At 37.2% G+C, this 21,613-nt stretch overlaps 3 long non-coding RNA genes across 3 annotated transcripts in view; 1 reads left to right on the forward strand and 2 right to left on the reverse strand.

The window, feature by feature from the left end:
• Nucleotides 1-11,998, forward strand: LOC116718340 (uncharacterized). Its single transcript, XR_004338918.1, has 3 exons — nt 1-11; nt 5,161-5,164; nt 11,949-11,998. It is a non-coding gene; the product is annotated as an uncharacterized LOC116718340 (long non-coding RNA).
• LOC116718327 (uncharacterized) lies at nt 1,077-1,853 on the reverse strand. Its single transcript, XR_004338915.1, has 3 exons — nt 1,759-1,853; nt 1,634-1,689; nt 1,077-1,420 (listed from the first exon to the last, which is right to left on the reverse strand). It is a non-coding gene; the product is annotated as an uncharacterized LOC116718327 (long non-coding RNA).
• The window catches only part of LOC116718334 (uncharacterized), a 27,507-nt gene continuing 11,894 nt past the window's right edge, over nt 6,001-21,613 (reverse strand). The window contains exon 3 of the long non-coding RNA XR_004338916.1: nt 6,001-6,018. This is a non-coding gene — a long non-coding RNA (uncharacterized LOC116718334). The remainder of the gene's footprint in view (nt 6,019-21,613) is intronic.

Genomic DNA, 21,613 nt, shown 5'->3' on the forward strand with positions numbered 1-21,613 from the left:
CCAAACTGCTGGTCATGTTGCCAAACAGTGTCCTCAGAAAAGACACAAAAACTCTGAGTCCCCTGTTTCCGGTCAGTCGGGAAACGAGAGACCCTGGATGCAGTGAGTCGGGTAATGCAGGGTCATGTCATAGACTCATCTCCACTAGAGATCACACCAGAACAAATCATTGAGCGTGCCATAGGAAAATGTCCAGTGGTTGATCTAAAACTTAATGGCAGGTCAGCTCATTGTTTACTGGACACTGGCAGCCAAGTCAGTACTATGACAGATGAGTTTTTCAGAAAATATATTGGTAATGATGAGAGCATGCTAGCTACAAATAGTTGGCTTAAAATAACTGCTGCAAATGGACTTGACATCCCTTTCCATTTCTAGAGATTTTAATTTTATAGTAAGGTCTTTTAAGCATTTCTTTTTTTTTTCTTATAGGCGGACCACATAATTAACTTCCCTCTCAGAACAGTCTTTGCTGCGTCCCATAAAATACAGGGAGAGATGTCCTCTGTGTTATGGTCCATATAGTCTTTGAATTCTTTTTCTACGAAGCTGTCAAATTTAGTATCATTTAGTAAACTATTATTAAGCCTCCACAGGGTTTCTTTGTGATCATTATCCAGGTGGAGTGTTATATACACCCCCGCATGATCAGATATCTCTCACCTCTATGTTGCAATTTATTATTCTATGTTTATCAACATTTTGTATAAAGAAATAGTCTAATCTTGGATGCATCTGATGAGAGTAAGAAAAAGTGTATTTTTTATCCTGAGGGTGCAAGTTCCTCCATACATCCACCAACCCTAATTCTTTAAGCATTCTTTTAATGTATATTGATTCTGTCTGAGCCTTTGTAATTTTGCTGGTTGAGTCCAGAAAAGGATTTAAGTGAACGTTCCAGTCTCCCCCGCATATCAATATCCCAGATACTTCTGTTGCAATTGTAACCTGTGTTGCATTCTAGGATTAGTAGGATTTGAAATAATCCAAATTAAAATCAATCCAAGTGATCCATTTAAAACTAGATTCGTCAGCTGGAGGAGGTGGCAATTTGTAAAAACACAGAGACAGCTAGGTGGTGCAAAAATTGGTGAGTTGTATTAATATTTACAATATATACAAGTTAGTCCACAATTTAGAGTCCAAAAGAGTTCCTTATACCAAGGCAGTCAACCAGTCTTTGTTGATGATGAAAAGGGAAAAAACAAAATAATAATAATAATCCAGTTCCTTCAATGAAAACTTGTTGAGCTGAATCTCCAACCAGTTCGGAAGAGTTTCCTCAGATAATAGGTGTTGTATTTCCGGATCCGCTTAAACGGTTAGCTCGCCAGTCTGGTCAGCATGAAGCCAGACAATCCTTGCTGTATTCCAGACCCTTCAGCCACTCCTTGAGCGGGGGATCTGCAATACACCTGGCCTGGGTAAACAGGCCTAAATAATCAATTTACATGTATTTTCTTATAATTGCAGGAGTTTACATAATAATTAAATGCAACTTATGCAAAACAGTATTTTTACACAACAATAGTTTCAGTAAGCATTTCAATTTGAATGTGCTTTAGATCGGTGTATAATTACAACAGGCTGGGGAGACTAGTGCTAGCATGCTAGCTCCCGAGCAAACACTCACCAGTTCCCTCTTGACCAACCGTGATCTTTACAACGTTCGGTTGATTAATCACCTGTCTGCAAGTTAACAGAGGTACACGACTGAAGGATATACAATAGATATCTGGGAACAGACCAGAAGCCTACCTGTACGTCAGGGTCCGACAGCGTTTCCTACCTAAGGTGTGATTAGCAGCCATATAAGCCGTAGCTGTCAATTTAGGACGCTGACGTGCAGCTGTCACATGACGTCAAACCCGCGCGAGAACAAGGTTGTTCTCGCCTGGTTGGTGTTAAAGGAATTAAAGAAAGGGGGATTTTAATTAAACTTTTAAATAAAAATAAATTAAATCTAACAAAATAAAAAATAAAATAACTAAATCTAGTATAGAAAAATTATCCTGGTTACACAATTATGTCAAAAATTTTCCTAATAAGCTGTTTATTATTTCCAGGTGGTCTATACACATTCAGTAAGGTGACTTCTTTATGATCTGCTGAATGCATCCTTTGACCAGTATCTGCTGCCTTTCTTCTTGAAGAAAAGAAGCCGCTTGCTTTCATTGAAGACGACATTGTCGTCGACCAGACTCTCGTTGCAGGAGCCGAGATCTTTCTCCAGGGAGTCATGGTCAACCTGGCTCTGCCTGCCCTCCTCCTCTGGGCCTTCATCCTCATCCTCTTCCTCCTGCCTCATCCTCAGAAGCTCGCTGTGGCGGCTGCCGCTCTTTTATTTATTTTTTGCTGGCTGTTTGGTTGATGCACACTTTCTTCATAACCTTGACCTTTAATCTAATGGTCCAAACTCAACCTGATGTCATGAGGTGCGGTGATGAAGGTGGTGAGGCAGACGCTGTAGACCCAGGTTGAAGTGAAGATGGTAATTTTAATAATAAATCATGTTCAAAACAGTCCACAAAGTTCTGGCGGCACGGCTGAGCAGAAGCCAGGGCTCACACCGGTAGCAACAGAAATTATACTTGGCAAACAAACAGGTAAACAGAAATGACGCGATGAGGACCCGACAAAACACAGAGACACAGGTGAGACTAAATACACAGGAGGTAATTAGGGAACGAGAAACACCTGGGAGTAATCAAGGGGAAGACAGGACAACACAGGAAACTCAAAATAAACACACAGAGAAACTCAAATCACAACACCTGAAGTTAATAAACACCTAGCAGCACTGCTGGATGCTAGATGCTAATATCTCCACCTTTACTCAGACACATGAAGATGATTAAGAACTAAAACAGGAGTCTCTGGCATGCAGCAGGTGTAGTCACAGCCGTAAATACTGCGCCCTGTTATCCCAGGGACAGCCGCTGCTTCCTGTTGGTCAGCTCTGCAGCAAACTGCATCCACATGCTGAATGTTAGTAAATTGCTGCACCCTCAGCAATTTGTTCTGCAGTTTCTCCTCAAGGAGTCACCTATTATCTTTTATACGTCATCAAATGCTTGATGAGAAAAAACTGGTTCAAAGTACAATATGAAACTCGCTTTCCGGTTCATCACTTTAAGTTTGGAGATTTGGGGAGCAGTTACCATAGAGATGTTTCTAAACCAAATAGCCATAAGCAAATCACCACTTTTGCATCAGACATTTCTGTCCATTTTCACTTGTTTTCTCACTCTTTATGTTTGAGGTATGATTGTGCAACATGTCTACAAAGAGGAACCCCTTTTAAGCTGCCTTGGCCAATTAATCAGGAGTAAGTGACAGCCGCTCCATCGGCTGTAGTTGAACAGTCCTTGGCCCGTCTCCCACTTTACACCTTGTCACTATCTGAGCCTAATGCCTGTCCACCATGGCGGCTCAGAGGGGTGTTAGCAACAGCAGCGGGTCGGCCTTAATCCCCCACCCAGCCTCAAACCTCCGGTAAATCACAAAGCCAAGAATCATCCCAGACATGTGCACTTTGTGTCCATGTGGTCGTAGTACTTGGTGGAAGATATCACACAAAAAGTGCTCTAAGTCAATTTAAATTAAATTCCTTAGAGGGAGAAAATGTAAGGAACCAGGGGATTACTTGAATGCCAGGAAAGCTTAGAGGGATTAGAGTGACTTGACTGATTGAGAGGCAGATAGCAACAACTAGAGACATGACCAGTATCATCCGAGGACGAGAAGAGAGAAAACTGAAGGTAGAAGATAAAGTCAGGGATAAAACTTTGATGTACCTTGCATTCACACCAGTCCTGTTTAGTCCACTTTAGTGAAACTCCAGTTCGCTTGCTTAGAAAGTCCGGTTTGTTTGCAGAGGTGTGAATGCAGAATCAAACTCTGACCAAAAAAGTTAACTCTGGTCCGCCCACAAACCTCGGTCTCGGTTCGGCTGAAGTGAACTCTGGTGCGGTTCGAATGCATATGTGAACACCAAGTGGACCGTAGACTGCTCCAAAAGCAGGAAGTGAATTAGAGAGGAAGGCATTCTGGGTAAACACAACCAAAGCAAACCTGTGTGTGTATATACCTGGAGAAATGGCTCATACGCTTTTACAAAAGACGAAAGAGAAATCCTACAACCGCTAAAATCTGATGCCATTCCATTTGTGTTTACGTTTTGTGAAGAGGGAAGTTGCGCTCAGTGTCTTCCTCAGAGGTTTTTATTTGTTGTTTTCTTCAGTGGTTCTTGGTGCAACGCCACCATAGGTGAGCAGGGGAACAGGTTTTTCAAACAGTGTGAAAGTGAATTAAACCAGCTGGAAATGGAACAAGTTTTGCAATTTTGGTTCCCAATTGAGCCGAGTCTACCGGACTGTCAGGTGTGAAAACACCCTAAAAATAGCCTGAACATTTTTACTGTAAACAAATTTAAAATATTGAGTCAAATCACTGAAATAAACACTAAAATGTCCCTGAAGTGATTTTTCTAGATTGCAGGTCATCATCAGGTAATCATCACACCCCTTGTTGCTTTATTGACTTGATTTCTGTATTTGGGTCCTATAGTTCCTATTTAGTGACAATAACCCACAGTGCAAAAACACAAGCACATTCTCAGCATCTTCTGGTCCCAACAGGCATCCAGAGGTGTTGAATCCTCGTTTCCTTTGTCCGCATCGTCCTCTGTTCTGTCCTCTGATCAGTGTCCACAATCTGCACCGCCAGCATGGACGCTCTGCAGGAGACAGAGGACACTGCTGATTGCTCCTATCAGTCACATAGAGGATCTGTGTACACATGCGCACGCCCACACACACACACACACACGCCCACCCCCCACACACACACCCCATCACAAGAGTGTGAAAACGGCAGAATGAATGAGGAAGAGATAAAAGTGAATAGACTGACTGGCTGCTGGGTCAGAGTCAATTTAGTTACAACATTAAAAGCATAAAATATTTAAAATGCAGATATTAGAACAGATCACTGTGACATATAAAGAAATTATTGGCATGGATACCAATCAATTTGGCTTTTATTTTTATCTGAATAGTTCATTTTCGGGCTAATAAAACTTCAGTTAAATCCAAATTTTACTCACAATTTTTAGTTTATTGTTAAAATTAATCCTACACATGCAGTAATGTAAGAAAGCTCAGTGTTTGTCGACATGACCTGGATATTTGACCACGGTTCTTTTTATGATCGGCTCATTTAAATTGTTAGCTTTGCTTTTACGCTCCATAAATATTTAACAGAACTTTGGCAGTGGCTGTTCCAGAAGCTTAATGTAGCTTTATTCATCCCCGAGCCGATCTGGGTCTGTGCATAAGATTATTTATCCAAGTTTCAGCTGACATAAAATTATTTGCACTGCAAAAACACAAAATTTTACTGAGTATTTGTGTCTAGTTTCTAGAGCAAATATCTCAGTATACTTGAAATAAGACATAAACTAATAAGTAACTTTCAGCAAGATATGTCAGTTTGCTTTAAGTAAATAATTCCTTAATATTGATGAAATGAACTAGTTCCACTGGTACATTATTTCAGCTAAAACCTGGGAAAATGTCTTGTTATAAGTAAAATAATCTGCCAATGGGATTAGTACAAGCTCTGATATCTTGCTGAAAAGTTCCTTATTAATTAGTTTTATCTTATTTCAAGTGTACTGAGATATTTGCTCTAGAAACTAGACAAAAATACTTAGTAAAATTTTGTATTTTTGTACAAAAAATTACATTCTGTTTAGCAACAGTAACACTGACAATAAAGCAGTGTTTTAGATCCAAACAAACCTACTTTAAATATAATCCACACTACAGTCATCCACTGCAGCTTCACCGTTCAGAAGGCATATTTATTATTTGCAATTTAATTAGAAATTGATTTGTGTGTTAAACTGGTTAAAAAGGTTATATAAACTAGAGAGATATTTTTATTTGGTTCTGTTTGATACTAAAATCCAAAAGCTTTGTCTAAAATAATGAGGCTTATTTTGTTTGTTTCTCACTCTCGCAGTGGGATAACGACGTCCTCCGGTCCTTTAGCGCTTCATCTCTTATAAATAATTCAGAAATAATTTTCTCAACACATTGCTGAACTTCCAGAATGTGGACTTTCAGAATATTTCACCGAGGCGTGTTTATTTATTTAAAACCTTAAAATTGGAGAGGAAAAAATATATATGTCAGGCTGTTTGAAAGTAGTTTAATACGATTATGCATCAAGACTAATAATACAAGCATGATGAAAAGGAATAGACATAAATTGGAATTTATGAAAATTATAAAAAATGTAATTTTTTAATATGCCAGACAGAAAATCTGCTGCAAGATTCCAACAAAGCTGAAATAAATATTATTTTCTAACTTTTATAAAGCCTCAATCTTATGCAACATTTTACATGTATATTTAACATTTTGGCTAAAATGTTTAAACACTACATAATACCTTTGTGTTTTTATATTGTTAAGCTTTTATTTTATGATTTCAGAACCTTGTAATACGAATAACTGAAGCTTTTCTGCACAGTCGCTTAGCTGAACACGTTGTTAAGGGCAACATGTCCTGCCTGAGGACACGCTGACCCAACGAAGGAGCTGAGGACTGAAGCACTGACCTCAAATTACAAGATGACTACTGTTCCCACTGACAGCGCATCAGGAAGAAGAGGAGTTGGACAGTGACAAAAAATAATATGAAAGAAGCCAACATTGGGGACAATCCAAGCCGCAACAAAAGAGACGTGGATAAATGACTTCCCCGTCTTCATCCGCAGCCGCTCCTCTTCCAGGACGACCTTCGCATCCTCCTGATGTCACGATGGACGTCCATCTCACTAAGTGTTTTTCTTCCATCATTTCTGATTAGCAGTAAAAGCAAAACTTCATGCTGAGTCAGATATTACATGCATAGACATTTTTCCGATGAGTCCATCTACATTACAGAAGCTACGGTAAAACACAAAGGATGATGGGTCTGTTTTTTAAAAAGCCCTTTACTACTTTAATCAGAGATAAAAGGAAACATATAACTCAGAGATGGTAGCTTATATTTTATGCATATACAGTAATGCAACAGCAAACCACTCAGAATAGAATAGAAATATCCTTCATTATCCCACAATGGGGAAGTTTCTGTGCAACAACGGCAAAGACACAGGAAATAACGACAAATAGACAATAAAAAAAAAATATAGAATAAGAATAAAGAATGAAACACTACACAGTAGGGGTAAAGTTTCAACATATAGACCATGTGGTTATAAAAACTACTCCAGACCAGAGGAAAATGCAGCTGAGTTGGTTAAATAAATAAAAAATTACAAAATGTGCATATCTCTCTCAGCATTAAAAAACTGCAGGCATGACGTCATTCAGATCCCAACATCAATATTAAGAACCAGTCTGACTCTCTCCTCTCTAAAATGTTTCAAAACCTTAAGAAAAAGAAAAATGTACATTTTATGGTAAAAAATCTTAAACATGTAATCAGGCAACTGCACTAAAGAAGTGCCAGGTCTGTCACATTTACACACAAACCCTCAAAAACAAGTACAACCAAACCTGTTTAAACATCCTTTAATCATTTTAAAAAACCATTAAATTTATTAGTTTTCAACCTGCTAATTGCCATACAGAGGAAATAGAAAGATCATTTATTTACCAATTTAATCTGGGACTCATCTGGGATGCACAAGCATCTGATGCCAGCTGTCAGTCCTGATGGTAGAAGTTTAATTATTTGTCAATCAATCAATCAATCAATCAATCAATCAGTCAATCAATCAAGGCAGACCTGTGGAGACAGTAATGGTAATCAATGCGACTAAAGATAAACGTATGGTTGAGTTTCTCTAGATTTTGCCGAGTCCTTTAATCCTGGAAATGTTCTTCAGGTGATAGAAGGCCGACTTTGTAACCGTCTTCATGTGGCTCAGAATGTTGAGACACAGATTTCAGCCTGATCTCTAGTTTCCAGTTGTAATAACTGAGGCTGTGCTTTGACTCTGGATCTATAACTCTAGATCTATAACTCTAGATCTATAACTCTAGATCTATAACTTTAAATCCAAAGATAATAACTTCAGTTTTGTTTCTGTTGAGCTGGAGAAAGTTCCAGTTCACCCACACACTGATTTATTCTACTCATCTGATCAGTGACTGGATGGGTTCAGAGTCACCTGGTGGCATCATCATGTAGAGTGTGGTTATTGTAGCTAATCTTATTTCCTGATACAACCTGAGCTAGTGGATTATATAGATTATATAGATTTTGAGTAGGAAGGGTCCCAGGATTGAGCCTTGCGGTGCCCCACATGCTTGGGTTTGTGAGCTCTACAGCATTTTGTGCTTTGTGTTAAACAGCTACAGAAGTTTTCAGCACCAATTTACCCTGTTTATTTATTTCTAGATCCCAGTTTGTTTGTTCTTTCATTATAAATATCTGCAGCTATTGGTAATATTTAATAATTTATGTGTATCCAAAACTGGTATCATCTCAATATTAGCAAAAACATTCAATCTTACCAAGTATATTTTTTGTCTAGTTCCAATAAGATAAAACTAACTCACAAGTTATTGTTCAGCAATATATAGGATCTTTTTTTAAGTCAATAATTCCTTAATATTGAGGAAAAGGTTCTAGTTATAACAAGACATTTTTTCCATATTATAAGTGAAATAATCGGCAGTGGAACTGAAATTACTGAATTAAAATAAGCTCCTATTGCTGAAAAGTTCATCTTAGCTTAGTTTTGTCATATTTAGCATTTAATAAGATGTTTTTGTGTATTAAGTCTCTTATTTAACAGTCCAGCGTTCTGACCTTCATTGTTTCCTGACGCTGGTGAGAAACTGCACCACCCGGGGCAGTTTGACACAACCAGATGTCATGTTGAGATGAACCTGCTAAAAAATGTTTCCTTCCATCAGCCTGTAACCCCTTCATGTCAAAGCCTGTGATCTTTTCCACACTGCAGCACATTCTGCAGGTTCTAATGCCAAAGCTTGGCCTGCAGGTGTTTCTAATAGAGCTCACCAATCTCTCTAAGTGTGACTTTAATCCATCTGCACTCTTCATAATGCCGTCTCTCCCTCCCACCCCGGGGCTTCTCCTTTTCTTCAGGAGCCACTTCAAATCACGGCTCATTCATTTAATGGAGGATGAGATTCTAGTCCAACGCAACAGGAGAAATCCCTGAAATTAATAAGTAGAAATAAATAGCAGCTTGTACATCTTGAAAACTGTGAAAGGGCGGCACACTAAAATAGCATTTTCATCTAAATGCAACGCAGTTTTAGATCACAGTGAACAACGAGACAAAACTGAGATAACAAAACTATTTATTTAACCAAATGATTTCTCTACTGTAGAGTCATTGTTACAATTAGCCTGTATAGCTTAGCAAAACTTACCTATTTTTAGCGCTGTTATGCTAATTCTATTCAAATTATCAACTTAAAGTGGAAATTATTGAACCTTTACAGAGAATAAATTGCAAACATTTTTTTACAGTAGTTTGAAGCTGCTTTTACTTCTTTTCTTCTTAATATACATCAACAATTCATTAACATTTTCCTTTATTCTGTGTCTATTTAGCTACAAACAGACAATTATTTTTTTAATATGACAGATAGAAACTTACCATCAGATTCTCTAAAACCTATTTAATATTTAATATGTTTATAGAATAAACTGTAGATAGTTTCTCGTGGTGTATGGCAGAACATAAATGTTTTTTATAGGGTTAGTCTGTAGAAGTTAAATGAAAAATTATTGCTCCATCTTCATGACAGTCCCATTCATTTATTTTGTCACAGATGTCAAACTTCCAGTGAAGGTAATTAAACATTTTAATCTGTTTACCACCAGAATCTCCTCATAAACTGGTCGAACATCAGCGGTTTCTCTTCAGGCGGTAGCAGGGCTTTGGGAAGCTCCATCAGGTTCTTCTGTGGACAAAATGAATGAATAAAAATCAGATGTGAAGAAGCACCAGAGGCAGCAGCAGAGTTCAGGGAGGCAGGAAGAAAATAGATCAAAAATCAGCGAAGGCGTGTGAATGAGAGGATCCAGATCCAGGAAGTCTTCTGAGACATCGCGCAGGGAAGGAAGATTCATCATGTGGGTTTACCGCTGAGAACAAACAGCCATTAAGCTTATTTTAATAAGCAATACAAAACATATACACTCTGTCTACTCGCAAAATCACAATGTGAGTCTTTAATAAAACAAATGGTCTTAAATTATAGAAATGAACACGATTTGCCTCCTGCTCAGTGCTGAAGCAGCAGCATTACAGTACGGAAACCAAATATTTAGGTATGATTTGTTTTAATCCTCTGCAAAAATGTTTAAAAAATGGAAGAAAAAAAAAATCAATAATAAATTCTGGTGCATCCAGTTTGTGTTTTTAAATATTAAAATCTAAAGATAAATCACATGATGAGGAAACCTAAACTGACCCCAAGACAAAGAAATAGTATTTTATTAGAAAATACATTTAAAAAGAATCAGTTTGACTTTGTTCACCTGCTGCTGTGAATCTGAAGTAAAATGTATAGATGGATGTTTTGAAGGAGGTACTGTGGAAAAGTTATGAGGTGTTAGTATCTTACCTGCAACAGATTTTACTCTTATAACAACCTCATATCTTGCTGGAAATTTACTTTCAGGTTAGTTTTATCTTATGTCAGGTGTACTACCATATTTGGACTAGAAACTAAAGAAAAACACTTTGTAACATTTTGTGTTAATGACTTGACCACTTGCATTTCCTCTAGCAGCACTCAAATGTGTTATTTTATAACCTTAGACCTGAAAAATAATGCTGTGTAAAAATAAATATTAGTTCAAGCAGTTCACTGCTTTACCCTCTTAGTGAGGAAGCAAGTGAGTTGCATTTAATCCTCCGTCAGGAAGTGCAGGGCAGAAGGGTGGAGAGGAACCAATCGGTTTTACAGCAGGAAATCTTCAGGGGAAGCAGGATCAGGATGAGCAGCCATCTGCCTCCTGCCAGGTTGGGATGACAGAGAGGAGGAGCCGTGATGCTGCTGACAATCGCTTCACCAGATAATAAAGGATACCTGCCAAGAAGATGAAGAAGAAGACAAGGAAGAAGAAGAAGTGTGCAGTGAATATAAAACAAGCGTAGGTTTCATTTCTTCCTCAGGTCATTTTCTGGTGTCACTGCTTCCAGACTCAGTCACATTCATTCAGCATCAAGTGGGATGTTTTCAGTCAAAATGAAATGAAACAAAAATTAAATCTGATTTTCTAAGTATCCTGAAATATGACAAGAAATCACAACATTTACTGAAGTATTTTAAGCGCAAAAATATAACTCTGTTTTACATCATTTCTCCATTTATTTGTGAAATATGAATGTGACTCCAAGAGGGGCAGTATGACGTAAAATTGACTTTTGTTGAGCTTTACATCATGTTATAATGTGATTCCCTCATTTATAAATCATTTAATCTCCATGGCAACTATTCAAAACGCCTGGGTGGACCTAGCCCCGCCTTCCAGACATAGCTCATCCCCCACTCAGCTCCTTCAGACTAGACAGCAGCAATTAGCAGACACCTGATGGAACTGCGTATCAGCTGAGCTCATTATGTCAAGAAGTGGTGCGGGTGAGGTGGTGAGGCAGAGGCAGCGGACCCAGGAATGATGAAAAATATGAGGATTTAATGAAAATAACTTGTCCAAACAACAAACAGCAGGCACGAGGAAACACTGACAACACAGAAGCTAACATTGACGAGGACCCGACGAGGAACAAGGAACACAGGTGGAGTTAAATACACAGGAGGGTAATCACAGAGACGAGACACACCTGGGAACAATCAAGGGGAGGACAGGACAACGAAGAGACTTAAGGACACAAAAAACTCTAAATGAACACAGAAAACACAGATCCTGACACATTATAGGAGCGACGCTGGTAAAAACCTTGTTAATAGAGGAGCCATGTTGGGATGACAGAGAGACAGAAGCCCAATTTCAAGGCGTTAAATTAGGAAGTCATATTTCATATATAAAGCATTTCTATAACAACTGAAGTTAAAATAGTTACTTGATTGTGTTAGGAAAATACAGTTTTGAACATCATCATATAGGAAGATAATTATATTGTACAGATATGATAATATTTTGCATTTACAGTCATGTTAAGTGGAAAGTTCCTCTAAATGATTAACAGAAGGCTCCTTTTGGTTGTCTGTGTGTTTAACTTTCAGCATAAATTCATGAATTAAAATTGTTCTTTAATTCATTTGTAAGAAAAAGAATTTAAATTTACATACATTTAGGGAATTGTAAAATGTAAAGTAGGAATAGTTTAGCAAGGTGCCAAATTGACTAAACAAAACTAATTTCTCTGAAAACAGCTGAAAGTTTTACAGGGAAACCAAGCAGAAAACTTGTTGACTTTGACGATAAACCTCTTTTAAATGTGCATAAAGTCCAGAAACCCGGTCCCAAGGAATCTGGGTATTTTTTTACCCACACCGCCTGTCAAAGTCTAATCAACCCCTGCAGGAAACAAGCCTGTGAGAAATAAATACTTCTTCATGGTGGGGTGTGTGAATAATTAATGTGATTGGTCGATACACAACTCTCATACACACACGTTTCTCCTATGATTGACCCACAAACCCATTTAGCTCAGTGTTTAAGTAACTTCCTGGCCCACAGCTTGAAGCGTTGCACTTTTGCAAACATCAATACGGATTCCAGTCAGGAAAATGAGAGTCACTACAAAAAAAAACGTATTTACTGGAGTTCCTTCAATTCTGTTCATAATCATTTCCCTCCAATTTCACACCCAACACATCAACACTGTGTTGCTGTTCAGATCTAATTTCCAATCAGCTTTGATGCGAAGCCGTCCGTCTTCTCCAGCGGATCCCAGATGAGTTTATACAGGCGGCAGAGGAAGTGAGAGCCTCAGACTTGTCTAGGTTTTCCTCCAGCCAGAAAGTGACGCACAGGCTGAAATATTTTCTCCTGTTGTCATGGCGACGCCCACACCTGCTCTTACCTGTCGCTCTCCACATCTGACTGACGGCCAGAAAGGGTTGGATAAGTATGACGGCGTAGTAGATAGAAAAAAAAGTAGGAGAAATTTTCAAAACTCAAAGAAAAATCTGAAATTTTCAAGCAAAAACCACATCTGGAAAAAAAGAAAAATTGAAATTTTCAGCTTTTGAAAATTTGCTGATTTTCTAAAGATGACAATTTTCAAACTCAGAAATTAAATATTAAATTAAATATTTTCATGTAATTGTCTTTATTTTGTAGAAATCAGGACTTTTTAGTGATTTTTTGTCAAAAAATATGTTGATCACAACTGATTAATAAAAGCAGTAAAAAGGTAAAATGTCCTAAGTGGTGAATTCTTCTAATGGACGTTTCCTGTTTTTATAATGACAAGGAGCTGAATTCTCTCACATGGATGGAATAATGAGCAAACAACCTGACAGTCTCATGAGCAGGCTCTATAGAAATGTAACTTAAATGAGATTTCATCTCCTAATTAATTAACTGGTTAATTTAAACATAAAGGCTCCAGTTCGAATGCAATTACAGCCGTTTTATTAAAAAATATGCATCCAGTTGTTAATACAAAGCAGTTCTATTTCTTACGTTAAACCTGGGAAAAAGCTATTATATTAAAGCAGTGTTTGATGTAGTTAGAATATTATTTATATATTTGAAAAGCAAGGTGATCATCTCTGGCTTAAGTTATGCGACTTTAAACATTTTTACCCACCATCAAATTTTACTGAATCAATTAATATTTATTGTATAACACAAGAGGACAAACATGGCTGAATAATAACTTCAATAATTAAATTCTGTCTTCATAACAGAACTTTACATTCTCCATCAATAGGACTGTTTTCAAAAAGTTTTGTAGCAAAGCAAATTCATGAAAAGACTTCAGAGTGACGCTGCACAATTTTTTCATAAGCGATTATTATCAATGTAAAAAGTTTAAAGAGTGTCACAGAATCTTTTCTCCTTTCATGTTGTCTTATGCAAAGCACAATATTCAAATGTTTAATCATCGGCTCTTCAAAGTCGAGCTGAAATGTTTTGTGACTCTGAAAAGTCCAACTGTTGACTCTGGAGACTGAAGTTCTTCGTGTTCTCTGGGTTCTGATCCAAACCTCGTCTTCTCACCTTCACCCTGCCGCCAGCGTGTTGCAGCGCTTTGTTCTGCGATCGGCGTCACGCTGGTGAAGGAACAAAGCCAGCGCCACGTTTAAGAAGCTGTTACTGAGCAATATGCTTCTGCTTGATAACAGCAGGAGCTCAAATGAATATTTAATAGATCTTGGGGTGAAAAGAAGATAAAAAAAACTATTTTCAAATGGAAAAAACACACTGAGAGGCTTTTGAAGAAAATTATAGAAAAGGGAAGATGAGCGTAATTTGGGGTCTGTGTTCCAGGGCAGCAATTAGAAATGATCCTTTTACAGTTAACTTGACTAGATAATGGCTGCAGAGGTGGAAAAATATTCATTCTGGACATTTTTTGCATTTTGTTGGGTTACAAGCACAAACTTTACTGGTTTGTGTCAGGATTTTATGTGGCATAATCAGACTTAGATCTTTAAACCATTTCATGACTTCACTACAGAGATTCTCTGGAACAAGAAAAAGCTGAAGAACTCAGAGCTTCTTTGGATCAAAGTTATAATATTTAACAAAAACTAATGAAATGACAACAGCTGAAATTGAGAAAAGCTTAAATAAAAACAGTAATTAACTGGAATTATATTGTGTGTTGATAAAAGCAGCTAAAACATCCTGAAATCATATAATATCCTTTGATTTTGCGTTTATGAATCTATTTATTAGCCTTTTGAACTGAGTTTATGTCAGTTGTCGGCGCATTAAGGTAATCCATCCACAATGTGGCGACGGTAAAAGTTGTGAGAGAAAATGACAGTCAGTTGGTTGTTCAGCAATAAGGGAATCATGATGCTTTTTGAAAACTCTATGTTTTGTTGCGTATGTTTGAGCAACAGATTAACCTTAATTTCCCTATGGGATTAATAAAGTTTAACCTTAATAGGTAGGTGGGAATACCTACCTATTCGTTACCCAGTTGATGTAAACATGATCACAATACATGATCATTTTTAATTCTGTACCTCAAAATTAACCAAACGTATGAAAAAACTAAAACTACTGCTATAATTAATAAAAACTACACAACATTAAGAAAAACTGAAAAACTAATTAAAACTAATTGAATTAGACAAAAAGACACAAGAAAATAAAACTAAACTGAAAAACCCAGAACTTTAAACAGAATTAGGGACATTCTGATTAAATCCATCATATTGTTGATAAGTTAGTTTGAATATGGCTGCTTTCTAATTACGTTCACTTGTCCTTAAGTAAACTTGGATCAGCTGATTTTTTGATTCTTTTCAGAGATTTTTAAACAGTGTTTTCAGTCTCAGCTGTCAGCCAATCAGGGCGAACCTCCTTCAAACTGCGGAGCAACAATCTCCAAACTGCTGCCCACCTGCACGCAGCACACCTGTGTGTTTAAAGTGGGAATCAAAGTGGAGCAATGTTGTCATTTCTTCCTCACCAAAACTGACACTTTTATGTTTTACACACGTGTATTTTAATTTCATTTTGAAATATTCAAACGTCTACCACTTGACTAGATAATGGCTGCAGAGGTGGACTTATGTTTATTGTGAAATAAACATAAGTTGAAATAAATGTTAGAGAAACAGCCAGGTTTCCATATGATGTTTGATTTTTTGTGTGTGTTTCTATTAATAGAAGCAAAAACTGAGAATTATGTTGATGTGATCTTTGATCAGAGCCAGAAAATTAGGATTAAGCTTCCAGCTTCAGTGAATGAGAAATAAACACGGCTGAGAATAATAAATCTGGCTGCTTCTTTATCCAACATTTTGCCTGTTTTTGTGGAATCTGAGACATTCCTTGCTTGTTTTATTTTTCATTCTTTCGTGTATAAATCTTTATGACGTGTGGAAGCAAATTAACGCCTCCTTCTGCCCTGCAGGCATATTTACAACACTTTCACCTCAGAGATCAAGGCATTCAATTATTTGCCTCTCTGGCTGCTTTCTGCACAATCAATGTGTGGGATTAAGATGCCGCTTCTCAGGTCTGTAATAAATTACAGCAACAATCAAACCTGTGCGCCAAGCAGGAGATGTAAAGCATTTCTTTGTGATCCTGAGTTTTATCCACTGTGCTTTCATTTGAGACGTTAATAAATCATTTAGCAATTAGGAGCAAGTGAGCTGCAGTTACAGATTCAGTTTTATGTTTGGTTACATTCAGTCGATATTGTAGAGCCTGACAGATGGAGATTTGTGCTCCAAATTGATTTCCTGTCTTTTAACAGATGGTGGTAACTTTACACTGAAATCTGTGTCAATAAACAGCTGAACATGTTTCTTTATCGCAGCAGGTTATTATTTTTCATCTGCCATATTTGATATCTGATCAGGACTTTATCTGATCTGATTTAATATCCGGTAAACTTTACTGGCAGCTCTAATTTGTTACAGATGAACCCAGAGTAGCAATATATATATATATATATATATATTCTGGTGAGGGTAAAAATATATTCAGTAAAATATATGTATATGTTTTTGGAGATCAAAACATAATGACTTATTAACTGATATGAGGCAATCAGGCAAACAAAGATATAAAGTTAAGTGCAAATAGACTAAAAATAATAATAAATATAAATACCTGACATAATTGCAAAAAAACCACATTTGATTAGAAGAAATATTTTTCCAGATTATTTTTATAGTAAAATTAATGAATACTTTATTTGACATCCAAGTAGCTCACAGACTCAGTAGATATAAAATATCAGTAACATGATGAAGCAAAACAAGAAGTCTCACTTTAACATAAACTGTAGGTGCCAGAAATTTAACTGAGGTAAAATTAGTGATGCTTTATAATAATTATGTTACTCATTTAAAGTTAAAGAGTATGGTGCAACAAAGCTACTCCTTAAAATACAGAATAACTTTTATAAAAGTTATTCAAATAAATGTAACTTGTAATCCATGGTCATGATTAATTCTTTACCATTTTTGTTTTTATCATAGCATACGCTCTTGGTTCATGTCTTGTGTAAGTCCAGTTAGTTTCCTTATTTTAGTTTTTTATTTGTTTCTATATGTCAGTGTTTCTCTCTGTTTACTGTTTATTTTACATTCAGGTTTCATTCTTCCTTCTTGTTTCTTTTTTTCTCACATTGTTCCTCCACTCTGCTCCTCTCTCCAGCTGTTAATCATTTCCTCATTTGCCTCTGCCTGCTCCTCTCTCCAGCTGTTAATCATTTCCTCATTTGCCTCTGCCTGCTCCTCTCCACAGCTGCAGCCACTCACCAGTAATTAGCTCTCCTTGTTCCTCTGTCATTTCTGCTCCCTGCTCAGTATGTTTAAGCTCTACTGTTACTTTACCTTTTGTTTCCACTTTTATTGCACTTTCCTCTCTTTGTAGTTTTGTTGTTTCATTAAAATATGTATTTCATGACCATCCAGAACTCCTGTCTGTGTTTTGGTCATAAACATACCAAACATGACAGACTGGATACATACAGTAAGTATTATGTACATACATAAGAGAAGGATTTAAAGAAAACTGTGAACAACTCTGACCATCCTCTTCATCAAACTGGCATAGAAAAACAGAGTCAGTAAGAGGCTTCTTCAAATTCGTTGGAATACAGACTGCTACAGGAGATTCCTGCCATCAGTCTCTACGATAATAAAATCTGTTATATTTCCCTTCAGGGATCAAAAAAGTCATTTTGAACTTGAATAAAATTTTGGTGTGAGTGGTTTTTCTGTGCTTAAGCAGAATTCATCCGACTGCAGAAACTGTTACTAAAATAATTGATCTGCATAATAATCAGTTATTCTGGATAAAAAATATTATGTTTAGAAAGAAGCCAGAGAGGCAACTAATCGAATGGCTTGAGAATAAAAAATACTTTATTGATCCTCAAGAGAAAATTTCTTACATTCTGACAGCTACTCCATCTAAAGTATTGGTACATACAAACATAGCAATACGCAATATAAAATGTCTAAAAAATATACGCATAAGTGTGATATTGAAAGTGATTTAAATATTATTAAAGATAAAATAAATACATAAACAAGAATGCACATGGAAATATACTAATCTGTAAATAAATGTATAAATAAATGAGTCCAGAGAAAAATTAGATGGACGGTCATTATGTAAGCATGTAAAGTTTTTCTTAAGATTTGGACCAGCAGACGCTAACATTTAGCGCCTGCCACAAACACACAGTCATTTCTTCTTGTAGAAAGTTACATTTTTAAAAAGCAATGTCTGGTGCCATTAAGATGTCCTGAAAGGTGCCTTCACACACATCCTGAAAGCAAAAAGACATTCTTAGACCTGCAGCTGAACAAACTCACAGTACAGCAGTTCATCACTGGGGATTCCTGCTGAACAGAATCCATAAGCTGCGCAGGCAGGAGCCATAAGTCAGCAGCTGGAAGAAAGGCACCAGAGTAACTGGTTCCCAGTTGGCAGGACATAAACATGGTGGAACTAGCATGTTTATGCCCTGCTTTGGCATTTGAAAGCTCTGTTAGTGTCTGCTTCAACTCTTCAACTCTAATTTCCACTGAAGGAGGAAACATTACTCACCCCACTAAGGAGAAGAAAACATCTTTCAGAAATCTCATCCAAGGCTTGTTCCTGCTTTAAAACTTCAGCCTCATTTGCTGCCTATCATGTTTCTGACTTACAGATATTCTTTTTATGACTTCATTCCGAATTTAAAGCTGGAAAATACAAAAATATGTTTTTTCCACATTTATTAAAACTCACCATGTCATCAGACACAGATTGTCTGTCATGACATAATAATTGTAACAAATATGTAATACCTTCTTTTAATAAGTTACATACAGTTACTTTAAAAGGTCTTAGATTTGTGATTAATACTTTTTCAAGTAGTTTCTGTTACAAGAAATCCCACATAAAGACACTCAGATTACATTTATTTACTTAAGTATCTTAAAATACCAAATATTGCACAATTTAATAGCAACACAATCATTATAATACAATCCAGCGTTACACCGGATGATCATCTGCAGGTTGATTTTTCTCAGCTTTTATCCCAGCAATTTGTTGTATTTTTTTCCCAGTTTACGGAGGACAAAACTCTGAATTTCAGTTTCAGTTCATGCGTTGCAACACGTTCCTCATTTTTTAGCACATACTTCACAAAATATTTTAAGGTCTTAAAACAAAAGACCTGAAGAAGGTCCTAAAAACTGCTGATGAAGACGGCTGAACAGCAGCGCTGCTCCTCAGAGGCAGCATGTAAGGAAGTAGTACTGCTTTGAATCTGTTGCATATTACTGTACATTCCCAGAGAAAGTGTGTGACCACAGGAGAGGGAAAGGACTGAAGAGATAAAGCAGACAGCAGGCATCTCACTGTCACGACCCGACACTGCAGGCAGCAGGAAGCCTCTTTGTATTCCTGCCACTGACGCTTCATCTAAAAGAGCCTTCAGCTCCAGAAACTACTGTTATCACAAGACGGAGCCGGACATACGGAGTTTTTCTGTAAAAAAACCCAAAAAACTGGGGCATCCTGATAAAACGTCGACCACTGACTCTAACATGTTGCAATCCAGTAACTTTACTGGGAATCGAATGTTTTTATATTTTCATTTTAATCTTGGACTGTAGCTGCTCTGCGGATTCTCCTGCACACAAAGCTTTACATCCAGCCATGAGTTTTGTGTTTGTTTTAGTGTGATTCAGGTGCATCATAAACAGAAATATATTAAAAAAAAATGTTTGGTTTTTTTACTATGAAGCTGACATGTGTGTCAGTTCTGCATGAGAGTCCAATGTGAAGTCAAATGTTTGCAGTTGTTTTGGTCAGCATGAGAAAACTAATGCTGATCCCAGAAAGCATCAACACTCCTGATTCCTGCCTTTTGTTTTCATTCATAACAAATAACTGAAATTGATCTAAATGAACCGTTAGTATAATGTAAGCATTGTGCCATTTTATTCAGGGTTTAGTTAGTGGGAGGAATGACAGAGTAGATTTGGATGAAACTTTTGACAGGATCTGAATCTGAAGTTCACTGGTTTTTAAAATGATTTGTTGACCTAAACGTTTGTAAGACATGCAATTTGCTTTTGTAAAGAGTAAAGTGCTTCAAGAGGCTGTTGCACTTTCTTCGCTTCAGAATTAGTTTTATTATTTGACCTCCCAGTATTTAAGCTCCTCTATCCCAGTCACAACTCGCCAGTCCATCCCATCATCCTGATCGCCACTACCCATGCTTCCAGTTGTTCCCTCGTGTTTCCAGTTTGTTTTGTTTTTAGATTTTCTTGTATCCTTGGATTTTGGATTTTTTGTTGGTTGATTTTCTTCATTAAAACATCCACTTACTGTATTTCTACGTTTACTGCCTGCTGCGTTTGGGCCCACCGCCACACCGCCCCATGACAGAAACACCAACTCACTTAGGCTTCATTCACACAGGCAAATACCACCAATATGTTTTTCAGAAATATATTCTGTGACATTTTTGCTAATCAAAAATAGTTTACTTTTGCTGTTTGCACTGTAACCTCGTCACAAAAATAATGTTCTACCTGAGCCAGGCGAGTTGAGATTGCAACAATTTCCAGTTACAAAACAATATAACTTCCTTAAAGTGCTCAAATTCTGAACAAGCCTTCAAAGATGCACAATTTATAAGCTGCAGTAGATAAATACTTGTCACTGAAGAGCTTTTATTAAATCTGAGAGTCTGCCACATGATACAGAACAAACATTACTGCAGGAAAATTAGCAGCTCGAGTGACATTAGTCCAGGTGGTTTCAATTTATTTTGGTAGCAACGGCACAATAATAGAGCGAGTTTAACTCCAACTCCATTACAAAGCCTTTCCTCTGTAATCCCTGGCTGAGTGAAGGCTTAATTGCTGTTATAAGAGCTCCTGTCTCAGCGACGTCTGGTGTTTAACGCTTCAGACTCAGACAGGAGAACAGTAAGCAGAGAAAGCTCCGTTTTCTGCTTCCATTTGGAAACAATTTGCTGCGTTCATCTGTGCAGATTGGCGCGTCCTCTCAGAGCGATGCGAGCGCAACCGAAATGAACAAAACGACAAAAATAACAACTTGGGCTCAGAAAAGATTTGTGATTATTCTAAAGAAAACTTTTTCAGAAGGCAAGATCACATGGATATTTCTTAGTCTGAAGCCTTTTCATGCTGACAGAAAATATTCACTTATTCTGTCATCTGTTTATGGTGTGAAAGCGGTGATACCTGGATGGGACAGGCTGCCAGTCCGTCACAACAGACACCAAGCAAACGCAATCACATATTCTAGCTCAGTTAATCTCACATCAACATTTTTGAACTTTTGGAGGAAGATAGAGTACTTAAAGAAAAACTATTCATGTACTATTGGTTTACACGAATTTATGTAAACCAAAGCATAAAGTGGCTGTGGATAGAGGGCCCAGTTTCTGCAAGACAACAGA

Source organism: Xiphophorus hellerii, chromosome 1 (genome assembly GCF_003331165.1).
Source record: "Xiphophorus hellerii strain 12219 chromosome 1, Xiphophorus_hellerii-4.1, whole genome shotgun sequence".
In the NCBI taxonomy this organism is placed as follows: Eukaryota; Metazoa; Chordata; class Actinopteri; order Cyprinodontiformes; family Poeciliidae; genus Xiphophorus; species Xiphophorus hellerii.